Below are 16181 nucleotides of genomic sequence, written 5' to 3'. Positions count from 1 at the left end.
TTGCTCTTGAAAAACTGCTCCCTGCCCCCAAAGCACTGGGATTTGAGAGTCCTAGTAAAATAATTCCCTCTTATTCAAGCAATACTTATCAGCTACAACAGAACTCTTTCTCCAAATTCTCTTCCCACTCTGGTTCTTGCTCTCCCTTCTCCCATCATCCCACCCTGGCATTATGCTAAGCTTAGAGACATTTTTTTTCACTTTCAGTAGATGCTGCCTATGGCATTTTTTTATGTTTGGGTCGCCAAGGTGCCACAAAGCACTTCAGTTAAAGATTCCACTTGGCACTTGATAAGCCCAGAATACCTTCTCGACATTCCACTTCACCTTGGGATCCAGGATTTGTCCAAATCCAATGCACACTTCTAGAATACACTGTGCATTTTTCTTGAATCTCATATATTGTTTCAGTTCAGGGTAAGGCACTGCTGAGTTAAATCAGCACCACAACTGTTGGCATGATTCATTTTCTTTTATTTTTTTTGCAAAGCATACCAAGATATTATGATAAACAAAATATAATTTCTCTACATAATAACACCCAGAGGGGCTGTAAATCTATTTTTAATGAGATTGTACATTCTGCATCCATCTATAGGAAATATGCTGAAACACTATATCCTCTGAATATGTGGGGTTTTTCTTACCAAAGTGTTTCCTACCAGACCATGATGTGTAGATCTCATTGTCTCAATACTGTGTCTGTCAGGAAGGACTTGAACCAGGTGGAGGGCAGAACCACCCGAAAACAAACAAATTAACCACATCTGCTGGGAAGTCCTTTCCAGGAAGAATTGCATATGCTGTGGGTTTTTTGTTTTTTAAAAATATTTTTGTTATCTTCCAAATTTCCTGATGATTTCTATACGACATTCTCACCCCTGGTATATAATGTCTTCTGTTTACTCAGATAGCCCCTCTTGGTCTGTCTTGGCATTTTAATGCTGTCCTATGGTGAAGCAAAATAAGAAGTAATTAAATAATGAGGGGCATATACGTATATCCAGGGTGTGGGGAATGCAGTTAGTTTCCAGTGGGTCCCACTAATACATAGGGCCTCCAAATTTTATCAGAGGCTACAAAGTTTCTTTTGGGCTCCTTCCCTTCATCATTAGTCATTCTGTTTTTATTCACTATGGTTTTATGCCATGAGCTGTAGCCTGTCTGGTCAAAAATGGTATGGAAGTTGAGAGAGGGATGGAGTGGAGCTCTTTGTTAATTTTCTGTCTTTATGGCCTTATGTTCTCTCTCCATGATAAATATAAATAAATATAAAGAAAAGAAAAGAAAAGAAAAGAAAAGAGGATCAGAGATAATAAAGCACATCTGATCTGAATATCTTTGTTTATGCTACAATACAGATAAGGAGAAAGCATTTACATTGAAACATCATTTTATATTGCAATGCAGATCAGATTATCCAAAGACATTAGGTTTAGTAAAAATAAATAAAAAGGTAGATATACTTACTATTTGCTTTTTTAAAAAGAGTTGTTCTGGCCTTTTCTGTGAAAAGTTTCGAATCACAGCATGAAAATTAATTGTTCTGGCAATGCTTGATTCAGGAGTTAGCCTGGCAAAATCCACAATACATTCCTGAGACATTGTAGACCTTAAATAATTCTTAATTAGATGAAGTTTGCTAAATGACCTCTCTCCAGAAGCTATTGTTGCTGTAATTGTTAACAGTAATCTTAAGCAAACACAAACATTTTGAAACAGACCACCAAGGCTGTACTCTGTTAACAAGTTCAATAGTTCTAATGGTTTTAACTGTGCATTTCCAAAATGTGCTGTATGTACTGAGGGTACATGTTGCATTTCGTTTCCAAAATCATCACCATCATCTGATAAAGCTTTCCTTTCCACATTACTTTTGGACATGGTGAGATTATTCCACCAGAAACAAAAATTTTCTGCCAACTGTTTAACAGCATTGAAGCTGACAGTTAATCCTGCTATAACATTGTCTACCTAAACATAAAACACACAATTTCTGCAGTAGGCCTGGCATTCATGTTTTCCATGTTTTCCATGCTGTTGTCATGAGGCCTTTTCCTCTTGTGCCTAACTCCGCCACCTCTTTGGGAGAGTTTTATTTCTATATTTAGGTTTGATGCAACCAATTTGGGTTCATTCAACATGCATTTCCAGATGTTTCAAAATTTTGTCAGCTCTGGGAGGACAGTTTCTCTGTTTGCCACTTCAGCATCCAGTGAGCCATCTCTAGCTTGGATGACCTTGTTCCAAATAACTATGCCAGCTAGTATTTTGTACCACACAGCTGACACTAATACATAGGCAAAAGAGGTCACATGTAATAAAACTCTATGAACTTCATTTCTTGTTTTGGCCATCAGATTAGTTCTAGGAGGTCTTCCAGTGCTAATTTAATGAGAGGCAAGTCAGCTGCAAAAGGCTTTATACATTCAACACGATCTGACCATCTTGTTCCAGCCATATCATGAAGAGAACAACCAATATGGTTTTGTAGTAATCCTCACTGCTTAGAACTGAAACTTAACAAGTGGTACGGTTTGAATTGATCCGGAAAAGGTTATTGCTTCAGTGATGCATTCAGCAGCAGCATTTCCACATAAGCTGAGTGTGTGAGAACCACAAGGTGAAAAAATGGCTGTTGAGCATTTTTCTTGTATTTTTGCTTGTGTGGCATTGTGTTTTCTGGCCATATTTGCTCCCATTATCGTGGGCTTGAGCTCTACAATCTCTGAGAAGAATAGCATGTTCTTTCAATGTTTCAGTTATCAGCTGAGCAATTTCTTCCCTTCTTTTATTGCTACAATCTGCAAACTTGTGAAATCTTTACTGAATCTCATACAGCAGGGGTACCCATCTGGTCAACCGCGATCGACAGGTCAGTCCCTGGATGATCGTGGTTGGTTGTGGTCAGTCACAGGATCCTTATCGCTCGTGTTATTTAGAATCATGTCTCTGCCCCCCTTGGTCTTTCCTTGTATTGCGTTTAATTTTGCACACTTACTGTTTAGGAAAAGGTCAGCAACTTTGTGAAGTCCCCCCTAAAAAAAGTTCAACAACTTTGACTCCCCCCCCCCCCGAAATGGGTAGATCACTGCCAGGTTTTTTTCTCGGGAGTAGATTGCAGTCTCTTGGGAGTTGGACGTCCCTGTCATAGTGTTTCTTTTAAAGGTATGTATCTCAAAATAAACATTGTTTGTTCAACATGGGGAAAACCTGGTGTGGAATCTACTATTACTGCAGAGTACTTTGGAGATTACCTCTTAGGCAAAATGTGTTGTTTTGCAAGTTTCAAGCATTTTGCAATCAATTCATTTTGTGAGTCAGGGGTCAGATAATGAACTTGAAGCAGCTCTCTCTTTTTCTGTGGCTCCTCTATACTTAGCACATGTTCCTGGAGGACGGGGTCCCACCTGAAGAGCGGTTCAATGGGCCCTAAAAGGTTTCCATTGCTTGAATCACCAATTTGATGGGCTGAACCAGTAAGCTAGACCACGCTCTCCCAAGAAGAGTACAACATTGATGATGCGCTTTAAAAGGTTGTACCATTTCACAGCTTCCGTTTTGATTGATGCTTCTAAGATGATGTCGACTTTTGTCCCAGGCAGCAGGCAACTTTCTAGTTCTCAGCAAGCTAGGCTACATTCTCTGTGACTTTTGCGTTTTTCATGTTTTGGAATCCTATAGGAAAGATTATGCCACTTCCCATTAGAATCCCAGCCTCCAATAGATACTAGGACAGACTTAAACGCAGAAGCACTAGTCCTATCTTATGCCAAAATAATTGGCAAGGAAAGCAACATAAAGCTTGCTTTTGTTGACCCCACACAAGCCACTCCCTTACAGGTAGTTCTCCTTTAGTACTTTGAAATTTCAGTATGCTTCTGGGGAAACTTGATTGCAGGTGCCTTTTAAGAATGTTTTAAGCAGAGGGATTTGACCATTCATAATACACTTTTCTATTTTCTTTTGAGATGGAAACTTGACTGTGATACATCCAATATCAAGGCTAAAGTCTCCTCCCCCCAATTGTTTCCAATATTTATATGAGACAAAATTAAGGTGATGCATCTGCAGCAACACTGTTGGGATAGGACTATCTGAAGCTGCTGACAGGAGTGAGCCAGCTGTAAATCACACTGAGCAAGTTGGAGTTAACTATTAGCAAAAACAGGATCTGCAGAGGAGTGTCAAGCCTAATGATGAAGGCAGTTCATCTCTGGTAGGTCTTGCCCCCTTGAAGCAGTTGCTGAGACTGAAGGTCCCCGCCTCCCCACAGAGTTATCAAAACTAGAATTGTTAAATAGAAAGAAGAACAAGCTTTGCTGAGGAAGCATCACTCTTTCCGTAGAAGGAAGTCCTGCTTCACCAACCTTTATGGTGCCAACAAGTATAGACAGAGTGATCTGATAGTCATAATCTTTTTGGGATTCCAAAAAGCTTTCAACAAAATTCCTCATCAAAGGCATCTAGTTCACTACATAAAATAAAGGCCCCTCTAGGGGCTTATTTTCACTATTGATTTTTCTACACTTCTTCATCACCAGTGACTGGGAGTGTGTCACGCCCACACTGATTAGATTGTATTGATTTGTGCTCTGCCCACACACCTACTGTGACACACTTACTGCTGTCTCTCAGATTGCTTGACCTTTTGACTCCACTCTGTAAAAAATGAAATGAACCTTCTTCTCTCTTCACTCATCTCTCTATGTCCATTTTGGAAATCATTCCATGCATCTTGACAAAATAGGCTCCACCTATGAAAGCTTATGCAACAAATAAATTTTATAACCTTTGAAGTGTCACAGAAGTCTATTGGATCTGTCAATACTGACTAACCGGGCTATCCCTGTAAGAATTTGATATCTCTCTCTCTCTCTCTCTCTCTCTCACACACACACACACGGGATCCTAAATAAACTTTGACGCATCTGTAACTTTTTGGATGATGTTGACTCTTATGTGGTACAGCTCCAAAACACCTTCTGCCAGGGGTAGGGACTACTTGCATGCCACAGTCAAGTTGCAGTTGTGTGTGATGGCAAAAAGAAGAAGTTTCCAAGTATGTAGGAAGTGTTCATAGAGATACATCACTCAGGTAAGACAGATGCCTTGTCATGATGCAGACCTGCTTTGGCAATGTATATCTGTTAGCCATGCAACCTTTCTAGCTGCTATTACATCTGAGTAATCAAATCATGTTGAGCACCAATTTTGAGCACATAATCTGAGCATTCCTTTGATATGCCCTGGCTACCAGGAATAGACCAAGCAACCTCTTTTTTAATTAGTATCTCCCTGCCCTCACCTTCAGGCTCCAATTTGTGTTAAGATCTTTTCCCTAGTTATAGGTAGCTGAGCTTATTGGTTATGCCCAGCAACCTGTCACTCAATGATAACCAGGCCAAACATCATAAATATGGAATATGATGCTCATATTTCATTTCTCCCCACTTTTGCCCATCCAAGAATTCTACATGCCAAATCCATATTGTCCTGTGTGACTGTTTTGACTATAGCCAACAGTTTCCCATTACTTAGCTGGAGCCAAAATGTTTGTTTATTTTCTTAAAGTCCATCCTGCTCCCCGCCCCCAGTCCCTTAACTGCTATTCTTAATAAAAAAATTGTCTTTAATTCCACATTTGTGGCAAGCCAAAGTGACTGTCACCCACACTTGCTAAACTGTTTGGCACTACGTTATCTTATTTTGCATATTCATTTGTGACGTGCGTTTCTAATATGCCCTTCACCCAAAGGTCTCAGGATTGAGAATATATATATAGTGGTACCTCGAGTTAAGAACTTAATTCGTTCTGGAGGTCTGTTCTTAACCTGAAATTGTTCTTAACCTGAAGCACCACTTTAGCTAATGAGGCCTCCTGCTGCCGCTGCACCGCCGCTGCACGATTTCTGTTCTCATTCTGAAGCAAAGTTCTTAACCTAAGGTACTATTTCTGGGTTAGCGGACTCTGTAACCTGAAGCGTCTGTAACCTGAAGCGTCTGTAACCCGAGGTACCACTGTACATTGTATACTGAAACCTGAAACTCAAAATTAGCCAATGAAACTAAGCAGAATACATACAGTTCATGGGGTGGGAGGACTAAAATAAAAATTGCCATAAAATCTCAGCCACCAAACTAAACGGTAGTGACAGTAAAGCAAAAGTATTCCCAATACCCATGGCACCATACCTCAAAGGGGATGTATCAAGAAAGCAAATATTCCCAGGCCATGTGAAGATGGGGGGCTAGGAAAGGCTACCTTGCACAGGTGGATGGCTTGATCATCACTCTGGATGACCTTCCTGACCAGTGTTAAAAGAAAAATAAAGGTGGAAGAAAGACAGCTGCACATATAGATCCCCTGGCAAGACAGTTGTGGCAAGGTGATAGTTGCAAATGCACAGAAGTCAAATTTCTTAAAACAGACATTTCTCCAACAACTACAACTACAACAACTGTGGTAGGAAAGGATTATTTCAAGCAAGATGGTCAGAATCCCTTGCTACTATTCTCCATTGATTCTGTACATTTCCATGTGATCACTGTGACAAGCCAACTAAGACAAAGGCATAAATAACCCTGAGCTGGAGGCAGGAATTGGTGGCAGCTCAGCAAAAGGTTGAGAAGGATGCTCAAAAGACAAAGGTAAAGCCAAGGTTCCTTTAGAGTTGTTTATTTCTGTCTGCTTCAGTGTCTGCTTGCTAGCTAGTCTGAGTCACACCAAGATAACAATAAGCCAGGGCACCATAATAGGAGAGGTTGTAAATGGACAGGACTTGGAAGGAGTAAGAAGAGTGTTGCTTTCCACTCCAAGCCCCCCTCCCCCAAGGAATTCTAGCAGAAATCTTCACATCTGTTTCCATTTATATCTTAAATAAAAGCACACTTGATTTGCCAGAGATTGAAAAATAAAAAATAAATGTAAAGTTAGTAGAATATATATAAAAAAAATTCAACCAAACTGCAAAGATGATTGTTTTTTTTATCTAAGCTGAAGAGAGAAATACTTAAAGAAGCTTCAAAGTAGGCAAAATGGCCAGACTTTAAAAAAACAAAACCTGAACACTACCACCTGCATACAGTATTACATTATACAGTCACATCTATATTTAAGCATCCAGTAGAAAAGAATGACTTTTAAAGCAATAATAAGGTTCTAATCAGGAGAGGATTCCACAGCTGATATGATAAAGGGAGTGTTGTTTCTGCTTCTCACCTGAGTTTCTGATGGCCGTCCAGCTTGTCCTTGGCTTTACTAGGGATGGGTCAGAATTTCAGTTCCTAGCTTGTGCTTCCGGAAACAACACACAAATGGAAACACAGCTATTCTTCAAAATTCATGCTCCTCCAAAATTTTTGGTGCAACATTTTCTAACTTAAAAGTTGACAAGCTATATATATTAGAGGAAAGTGGGTATAAAAATATGTATCTTATTCGAAATAGCAAACAAAAAATGAATCACATGTGGGGAAATTGCTTGCAAAAATATCTCTGTTAGGAAGATTGCCTAGCTTAGGAGAAATTTGCACTGAAAGGCTGATAAATTTTCATGACCTTTTTTCAACACACACACACACACACTGATGCAGAAATGTGGTCAGCCAAACAATTGATTGGAAAGACAACACCTGCCATGTTCCTTACTATTATTGCTGTCTGTCCAGAAGCATCTTGCCACAAGAAGAGGAAGCAACATGAGGAACATCTGCTGGTCTTCTCACCAAGCATTAATCTCACCAGTATCAGTTGTTCGCTTGTACAAGAGTTAATGTAGCTGCTACTATTTCTTCATGGTTGGGAGTTCTCTGTATCACTGTACCTGATGCATATGCCTTATCTAAGGAAATTAATACCCAGGCCACGTTCATACCATAAATTTAAAGCATTGTAGTACACCTTGAAACAGTCTTGGCTTCCCCAAAAGGATCGTGGGAGCTGTGGTTTGTTAAGAGTGCAAGGAGTTTTAGGAGGCCCTTTATTCCCCACACAGAGCTACAATTCCCAGAGCTGTCTGTGAAGAGGGAATGATTGTTAGACCACTCTGAAAATTGCAACTCAGGGGTGGAGGGTGGGGGATCTCCTAACAACTCTCAGAACCCTTAACAAACAACAACTCCCAGAATTCTTTGGGGTAAGCCATGACTGTTTCAAGTGGCATTAATGTATGCTGTGAATGTGGCCCCAGTCCTTCCTCCTTTTTCTTCCAGCTGTCGCATTTCATCCACCTGAAATAATACGATTATGTATGTCAGCAGAACCTATTTCTTCTCCTGCTGCTCAAACAACTCATTTTCTTATAACTTTCTGTTTGATATTGGCTCTGCAGAAACCCAATATCAAAATGACATTTCATGGCCCATGGATCTTTCAGCTTGAGAAATCTCAAAAACTGTGAGAATTATGTTTCCCATGTTTCCTCCCTCTGCGCCCTGGAGTTTGTTCCACTCCCTTCATGTTGCTTTGTCCATATGATCACTCACTTGCATCTAATAAAATCACTGCTGGTCCAGTTTTGCTGTGTGAGTGAACAGACTTCCAGGTGTTCACATAAAAGCCCATTAGTGTGCATGTCTTTGGTATCTCTTGGGACAAAATGTCCCATTATCATGAAAATGGAAATAACCCCAATTTTCAGGTAGGTTAAGTGTTCCATGGCATAGTTTCCAGACTGCTAAATATTCATAATTCCAAATTTCTATGTGTCATGTAACTCACATTAGTGATATGACAATCTTAGGTCACAAATGAAGGTAGCTTCGCTATGTGTATGTGAAAGGGTGGGATTGCTGTTTAAAATGCAACTTAAATTTGCTTTTGAGTTATGTGGAGAAACACAGAATGGATGAAAAAAGTATCTTCCAAGTACATAGAGGGATGATGCTTACATAACAACCAACTAAAAAGTCACATCTTTGCGACTTTCTTGTTGGTCCTAATAAAGGTATTATCCAACTGTGGACTTTGGAATTCTTTTATTCCTTGTGAATCAAAACATCTACTTTTGCTTTTGAGTATTTTCTATTGGAATAGCATTTGAACCGTACACTGTTCCCTTTTAAGTGTCAGTTCAGAGCAAATACATTCTTACATGTCAAGATCTAGCTGTGGATCACCTGGGGTGCTTTGAGGACAAAAGTATAGTGTAGGTTGGCAGGGTTTATTCATTCGCAGTTAACACAGATGAGATGGTTTATACTCAAACATCAAGGCTTCTCTCAATGAAACAGAAATGGGGACCAGGGCGGGGGAGCACATATTGGCATTGGGAATGTTGTCTCTTACCTGTATTTTCATCGTCATTTCAGGAGTCCTTATAAGGTGGAGAGTAGATAAGAAAAGCAGATAATGACATGTTATTACTTCTTCTGAGGGTTAAATAATTAATTATAGTTATTTGTGCACAGCTTTTTCTAACTTTTCCTTTTCGTATAAATTGGGGTAATAAAATGTAATGGGGCCCTTTCAAGCATGGCTAACGACCAACCCATAGAGCATTTTCATACAGAAAATAGCCCTCTGCTATGCTGCATTTAGCTCAAAAGCAATGGCATTTACATGTTCTTTGCATGCTGCTTCCTGCATAGAAATGCTTTCCATATAGGAAATTATATCATGCCTTAAACAGCTGAGTTCCTACTCTCAAAGTGGTGAAAGGCTCAGATGCAGGTCTTCCTTCTTGTTGTTTTTGAAATTCACAGTTAATTTGGTATCATCCACTAAGCAAAATGCCCCAGCTGAAACTGGATCGAATCCTAACACTTGATCCTTAGAATGTCAACATTTCCATGCAAACAAGAAAATGCTGTTACCTTTGTAGGGCAATGTTCTAATATTATCAAAGCTGCAGATGATTAAAATAGTTGGTGCCTGTATATAGGACATTGCCAGGAAACATCTCAATTGTAGTATCAGCCTTTGTAATGTAGGTCTTTGCAACCCCAAATTCAGGGGAAGGGACAAAGATCAGCCCTGTATATTAAGTAGGCGGTGAGCCTTTCCTGGCAGTGGTGGGCAGTAGTGGCACTGCTCTGAGCTGCACTGGGAGGCAGAGTCTAGTCACTATTTTAATTTCCACTTAAGCAATGCTACATCATGGGTATTGTTGGACATGCAGAGAACAGCTAGACCCAGCCATTTGGTGCTCTTCAGAGTGCCAGACAATATATATTATTATTATCAATCTTTATTACGGTCCAGAGACCCAACAAATCATTACAAAACAATACACAATTCATACAGCCTACCTCCAGGTTAAACAAGCATTTTGTTTAGAATATAGGGATCATTTGTTCTTGCAACCACCGATAAAAACTTTGCCATTGCTAATGTTCTAGCATTTGTCCAGTCTTCCAGTAGGAACCTGACATAGTGAGCCTCTGATTTTCCCGGGAAAGGTACCATCAAGGGTAGTATCAGTTCAGCCCTGGCTTGCTCATGTTTTGCACAATGCAGCAAAATATGTTTTATGGAATCAATGTCTTGAGCACACAAGCAAAGTCTGTCCTGGTAGGAAACTCCTCTCAACCTGCCATCCAACACTGCAGAAGACAATATATATATTGGATTAATGGTGGGCCTTACCACAGAACTGGGGTCCTGCCAGTTACCCAAGAATCCTAGATGTTTAGACCAGCTGTGATTTGCCATCTTGCCTGTAAAACTGTGGGGATTCTCAGAGACTACCAGTCTTCCTGAACTTTTGCCTACCTATGGTTCAGTACTGACAACAGAGAGGGTTATTCCCGAAACAGAATTCCCCCACACAAAGCACATCATTGGTGACTTTTAAGTTTGTACCTTTTTCTTCTTCTTTACTTTCCAGGTGTTTCAAAAGGGTTTTTCTTCCAGCAGATAAGTGATGCTAAGCTTTGTGTAAGGTACAGCGAATGTATTCATGCTGGATGTGCAGCTTTAGGGAGTTTTGTAACCAAAGTCTTGAATTCCTTTCACTGCCTGTTTTCAGAGTCTCGGCCTATGAATAGTGTATGAGTTCAATCTTATAATCCCAATTGAAAAAACATTTCAATACAGGAGTTATAGTCCATGGAGCCAACTATGGCATATTTTAGTTAGAACCACATTTTAATGTGGGTTTTATTGTTTGTTTTTAAAAAGATGGTGTTTCATTAAACTGCAAACACTTTTATTCACACTCTAGAGATCATTTGCTTGCATATCCACCTCAGGGCTCCTTCTTAAAAATAATTGCTGTCTCCTCTGCTCCACTTGCCCTCTTTAGGCATTATAATATCTTATGAAACCTGCATTGTGGGAGCAGGAGAAAAGTTAGGACAAACACACTAAGTGCCAACCCCTCCTTTATCTTCCATGAATTGATGGATCAAGGTTCTAAATTTCAAAGAGAGTCTCCACAAGCAGAAGAGGTTGCTACTTCAGAAGTTCACCCTCCAGTTCTGTGGAAGGGTGAGGTTCATGGGGAAAGCAGGCAGTGCTGAGAATCCAAGTCTAGAGTAAATCATACAAAGTCTTGGACAGCTCCAAGGGAACCTGCTAAAGCACTTACAGGATATGTTTTCTCTGCAGCGAGCTATAGTCACCTGAAGGCTTGAGTAGGTTGACCTGGCCTAGACTACATTCAACCATACATTTAAAACACTATGATATCACTTTAAACAGTGATGGCTTCCCTCAAATAATTCTGGGACCTATAGTTTGTTAAGAATTCTGATAGACCCTTTTCACCCCACAGAGCAGCAATTCCCAGAGTTTCTCATGAAGAGGGATTGATAAGCTACCCTGGGAACTGTTAGGGGAATAGCGCTCTCCTAATAATGCTCAGCACCATTAGCAAACTACAGGTCCTAACATTTTCTAGGAGAAGCCGTGACTGTCTAATGTGGTATCATAGTGCTTTAAATGTATGGTGTGGCTGTGGCCTTAGTATGTGGTAGGCACTGCCTCCCTGGAGGAGCTAGCTGGCTGCTTACAGGGTCCTTACCACCACCACCTCCTCCTCCTCCTCCTCCTCCTTCTTCTTCTTCTTCTTCTTCTTCTTCTTCTTCTTCTTCTTCTTCTTCTTCTTCTTCTCTCTTTGGGTTTTTGCAAGTTTGTAGAGACAGAGGTACCAGAAGTGAGTTATTGTCTGCTTCAGATAATTCAGTCAGGGCTGTGTCCTCCAAACAGGAGGCCCAATGTAAGATACTAGTGATTCTCCCTCAGAGGTAGTAGCCTGGACCAAGTCCTCATCAAAGTCCTCTGCCAAGCACTATAAGGTTCCAAGGTAGTAAGGTCATGACAGATGACAACGATGGTGACAGAGGGATGGAGCTAAGCACACTTGACCCTACTTCTCCTCACATGATGCTATGTGCATGAGGGATTATAATACTTGAAGAGGGCTATTGTTGTCATAAATTAGAATATTCATTTGTCCTGGCTTTACTCATATATCCTGTGCCAATGTCACTCTTACATCTTAAACTAACAGATTGGGTTTGCAGAGGCTTACATGGATTTCCTATGCAATGTGCTACAAATGAGAAAATGGCACATTTAAAAAGCCCACGAGAGTATATTAGCACTCAGATGTGCCATTTCCCCATTTGCCGTTACGCAATTGGAGCTCTTATGCAAGTTGTTCCAGATTATTTAGATGTAGTCTCTCGCTACTGCTGAGCTCCATTTGTGAATCTGATTTTACTGGAGTTCTGGTGACATTGCATATATACAACTGAAAGCTTTAAGTCAAGGTAATCATGTTCCTGGCTAGAGTGCTTCCTTGCTTTTGGAAACTGGGAAATGCAGCATTTCCTTCTTGCAGCAGAAGACTGTCTTCTGGGTGATTCACTTAAGGTTGTCAGTAGTAGCTGTCGGGGATAATGCGGCACAACAGCCTAAGGAGATCTCAGAGCTCACTCATTGTTGAAATCAACAGGTGGTCTGGAACAAGCACAAAATCTCTGCAACACACACACACACACACACACACACAACTGATGGTGTTTTGAAATAAGAGATCCCTGTTGTGTTCTAGGATGTACTGATGTCTTTTTCTTTTGGTGTGTATGTGTATGTGTGGAGCTACCACTTTATAAGGCAAAGCTGATCACCCAAAATGACTGCAATGGGTCTTTTTGCAGTATCATATGTGATCATTCTTCCACTAGATAGAGAAATATTTTGCTTATCTGCATTAGTGCTCTCAGCTTGGTGACCCAAATCTTAAAAATACTGAGAGCTTTGGCTGGTCTTATTAAGTAGCTCAGTGGGGCAGCTGAGTGATAGTTGATTAGAAGAGACATTATAAAACATTCGGATGGCAGACGAGCCTCGGATGATGAAGTTGCTTGGAAGCCTAATTACAAGATACAGATGTAAATGCATAACATTTAGCAAAAATTGTTAAAACAGAATGAAGGAGGCTGCTATCACTGATTCAGTTCAATGTCATGGAGTCATAATCATCATGTCATTACTTGTCTAGCACCGGCTGAGTGCTGTACAGTCATACATATTCCTATAGCAACAGTATTTGCTCCAATAAAAAAGGACTGGGTAATGTTTCTATTTACTGTAACTTCTGATACCTCACCAAGCTTCCAAGAACTGACTCAGGCGACAGCCAGCAATCCATGTATTGGGACCATTTTTAAAGGGATCTGGGTCTCTGGACTGGAACTCAGTGGTACAACATGTGCTCCCCATGCAGAAAGTCACTCACAGCCTTAACCTTGCATAAGGCACTCCTATGCTCCCAAGGTTTCTATGTGCATACTAATGTATGCATGCATGTATGTATGATGATGTTGATTACCAGTTGCCTTCCACATATGTATCTCAAGGCATTGTACAACATATAGTTTAAAACAGTGCAAAAATAGCAGAAGACGAATTTTTAAAAACATACAAAATGGACACCCATGGCAGAGACCTATTAATCCAGTCAGGAAAGCTTGTAAAAACAAAAAGGTCTTCTGTTGTTTCCAGAAAATGCAGGTTACAGGTGCCTGTCGTGTCTCGGCAGGAATGCTGAGACAAATACAGCACACAAAGAAATGAGATGAGATTCCACACAATGGAGGAATCTTCCATTATTTCATTGTATGTGTGTGCAGCTTGGGGGCATCTCAAACTCTTTATGGCAGGCTCAGCCAGTTTTTCTGGCAAGGTACCCAAATTTGATTCGAAGGAGGTATTGTCCAGATCAAGGTCTCTCAGGTCAACGGATTCAGCTGAATTGCTCTGGCAAAGGCAGAAGGCCAAATTCCTAGTGTGTACAAGGCCTGACCAATGCAGAGGCTTCATACAAGCTGCCATTTACAGGGGCTGATGTCCCACCAAGGAGCCAAGAATTACTCATGCAAAAATCAGTATATTAAAACTATTCTGTTGAACCCTGCAGGGATAAGTGTGCATGCTGTAGTTAAGTGGTAAAGCATGTATTTTGCACACAAAAAGTCACAGGTTCAGCTCTGCCATCTTTGGATAGGGCTGGAAAATCCTGATGACCCATTCCCAATCAGCGGGTGCGTGCGCGCGCACACACACACACACACTACAGACTAATTGTATTACTTAACACACATACATTCCAGATTAATTGTAAAATTAATTGCATTTAGTTATTGTCAAGAAGAATATATAGCTGAATGTTATCTTGTATTTTCCCCTGCTCCAAAACATTACAAGCATATCCTTCTTTTCAACCTACACTGAGTCTGACAATGATATTATGCCCTCCTTCCGTTACAATTTTGCCTGGAAAGGCAAGCGAAAATAAAAAGGCTGAAAAGAGGTTCCTGCTTCCAGGTTAAATCTGCAGCAGTTCTAGTTCCCTGCACCTTCAGCAGAAAGAATATTTCTCCTGCTAATCCAACCCTCTAGAGGAATTTTAGTAACTAATCTGGATGAATCAAATCATTGCTGCTGTGTATGATTAATTTTAGGCCAATTTAATTTCTTAGTCATGGGTTTCAATCGCCTAGACGTGCATGAATAGAATTGCCCTTGAGCACACAATAATGATTAACTGTTGGTTTTAGCAGAAAACCGAATGAATGGCCAAATCGTGTGTCTGTGTGCGTGCGCACAGCATTACCTATATTTGTTGACAATTTATATGTGCTCCCTCTTTAGGAAACAATTTGGTGCATGGTCGAGGTTCATGAAATTATGCTCTAAGTTTGCAATTCAGTGATGCTCAGCTCCCGTTTCAGTGGAGACCTTGTAGAAATACCACTCTAAACCCCACTGAAATATATGCAGGGTACATAGCAGGAAGGCACAATATTTCATGTTGCCTTCTATCCACATGGTAATTGATTTAGGGTTTCTTTTTTCTTTTCCAATGGTAGTAGTGATGAAGCCTCTTGCAATGAATGACTTTTTAGCTACGTGCCTTTTACTGAACTGTCAGAAGGGCCTCCAGCAGCCATTGTGTTGAGTTGCCTTATAGTAGCACAGCAGCTCAACCCTGGGTACCATTGTCTGTGGTGCTTCCATACTCAGTCAGGCACATCAACTCTATGGGGCTGAGGCTTCTACAACCCCCTAATGTCCTCTGGGAGGGGGCTCAGCTCTCCCCCCCCAAAAAAAAATCTTGAGGGGTCAGAAGAGTCCTGGCAGGACGCCATTTTGGGCCATGTGGCATCTCCTAACATGGTCTGGCAGGAAGTCACCCTGGGCCAACCAGCTCAGCCTGGCACGTGAATGTCGCATCACAAGGAGGCCTGTTCGGCCTCTCCCAATGCAGTAGTTGTTACATGCACACAGAATGCGCTTAACGTCTTGCGCACATGCAGCCCCCACAATGTTGGGTGCAGCTTAACGCCTGTGCTGCTGAGGCCCTAGAGAAGGACAGGATAAGCAAAAGACCCTAGGGGAAATGGGAAGGACCGGGAAGGGGCCTGACATGACAATAGACTTAGGGCTAGCCAGGAAGGGGAAAGGGAAGAATGAGGTTGGGAATGAACACCTGAGGGGGAAATCTGAGGTAAAGGAAATTGGGAAAGATAATGAACCAAGAAGGGAAGAAAACTTGACTGGACACTGTAGAAACAGGGAAAGCTGAACATTGTTGCACATTGTTTTGATAATAACACCAAATTTTGGGCTGCAGGCCTCTAGTGCATTTTCTGATTAGTTAACTGTTATTATTTTTACATTGAACTTTCCAAATGATTTCTTTGACACACTACCCATATGCAAAGGGTTT

This window comes from Podarcis raffonei, chromosome 7 (assembly GCF_027172205.1).
Source record: "Podarcis raffonei isolate rPodRaf1 chromosome 7, rPodRaf1.pri, whole genome shotgun sequence".
Lineage (NCBI taxonomy): Eukaryota > Metazoa > Chordata > Lepidosauria > Squamata > Lacertidae > Podarcis > Podarcis raffonei.
Note: the sequence above shows the minus strand (reverse complement) of the source record.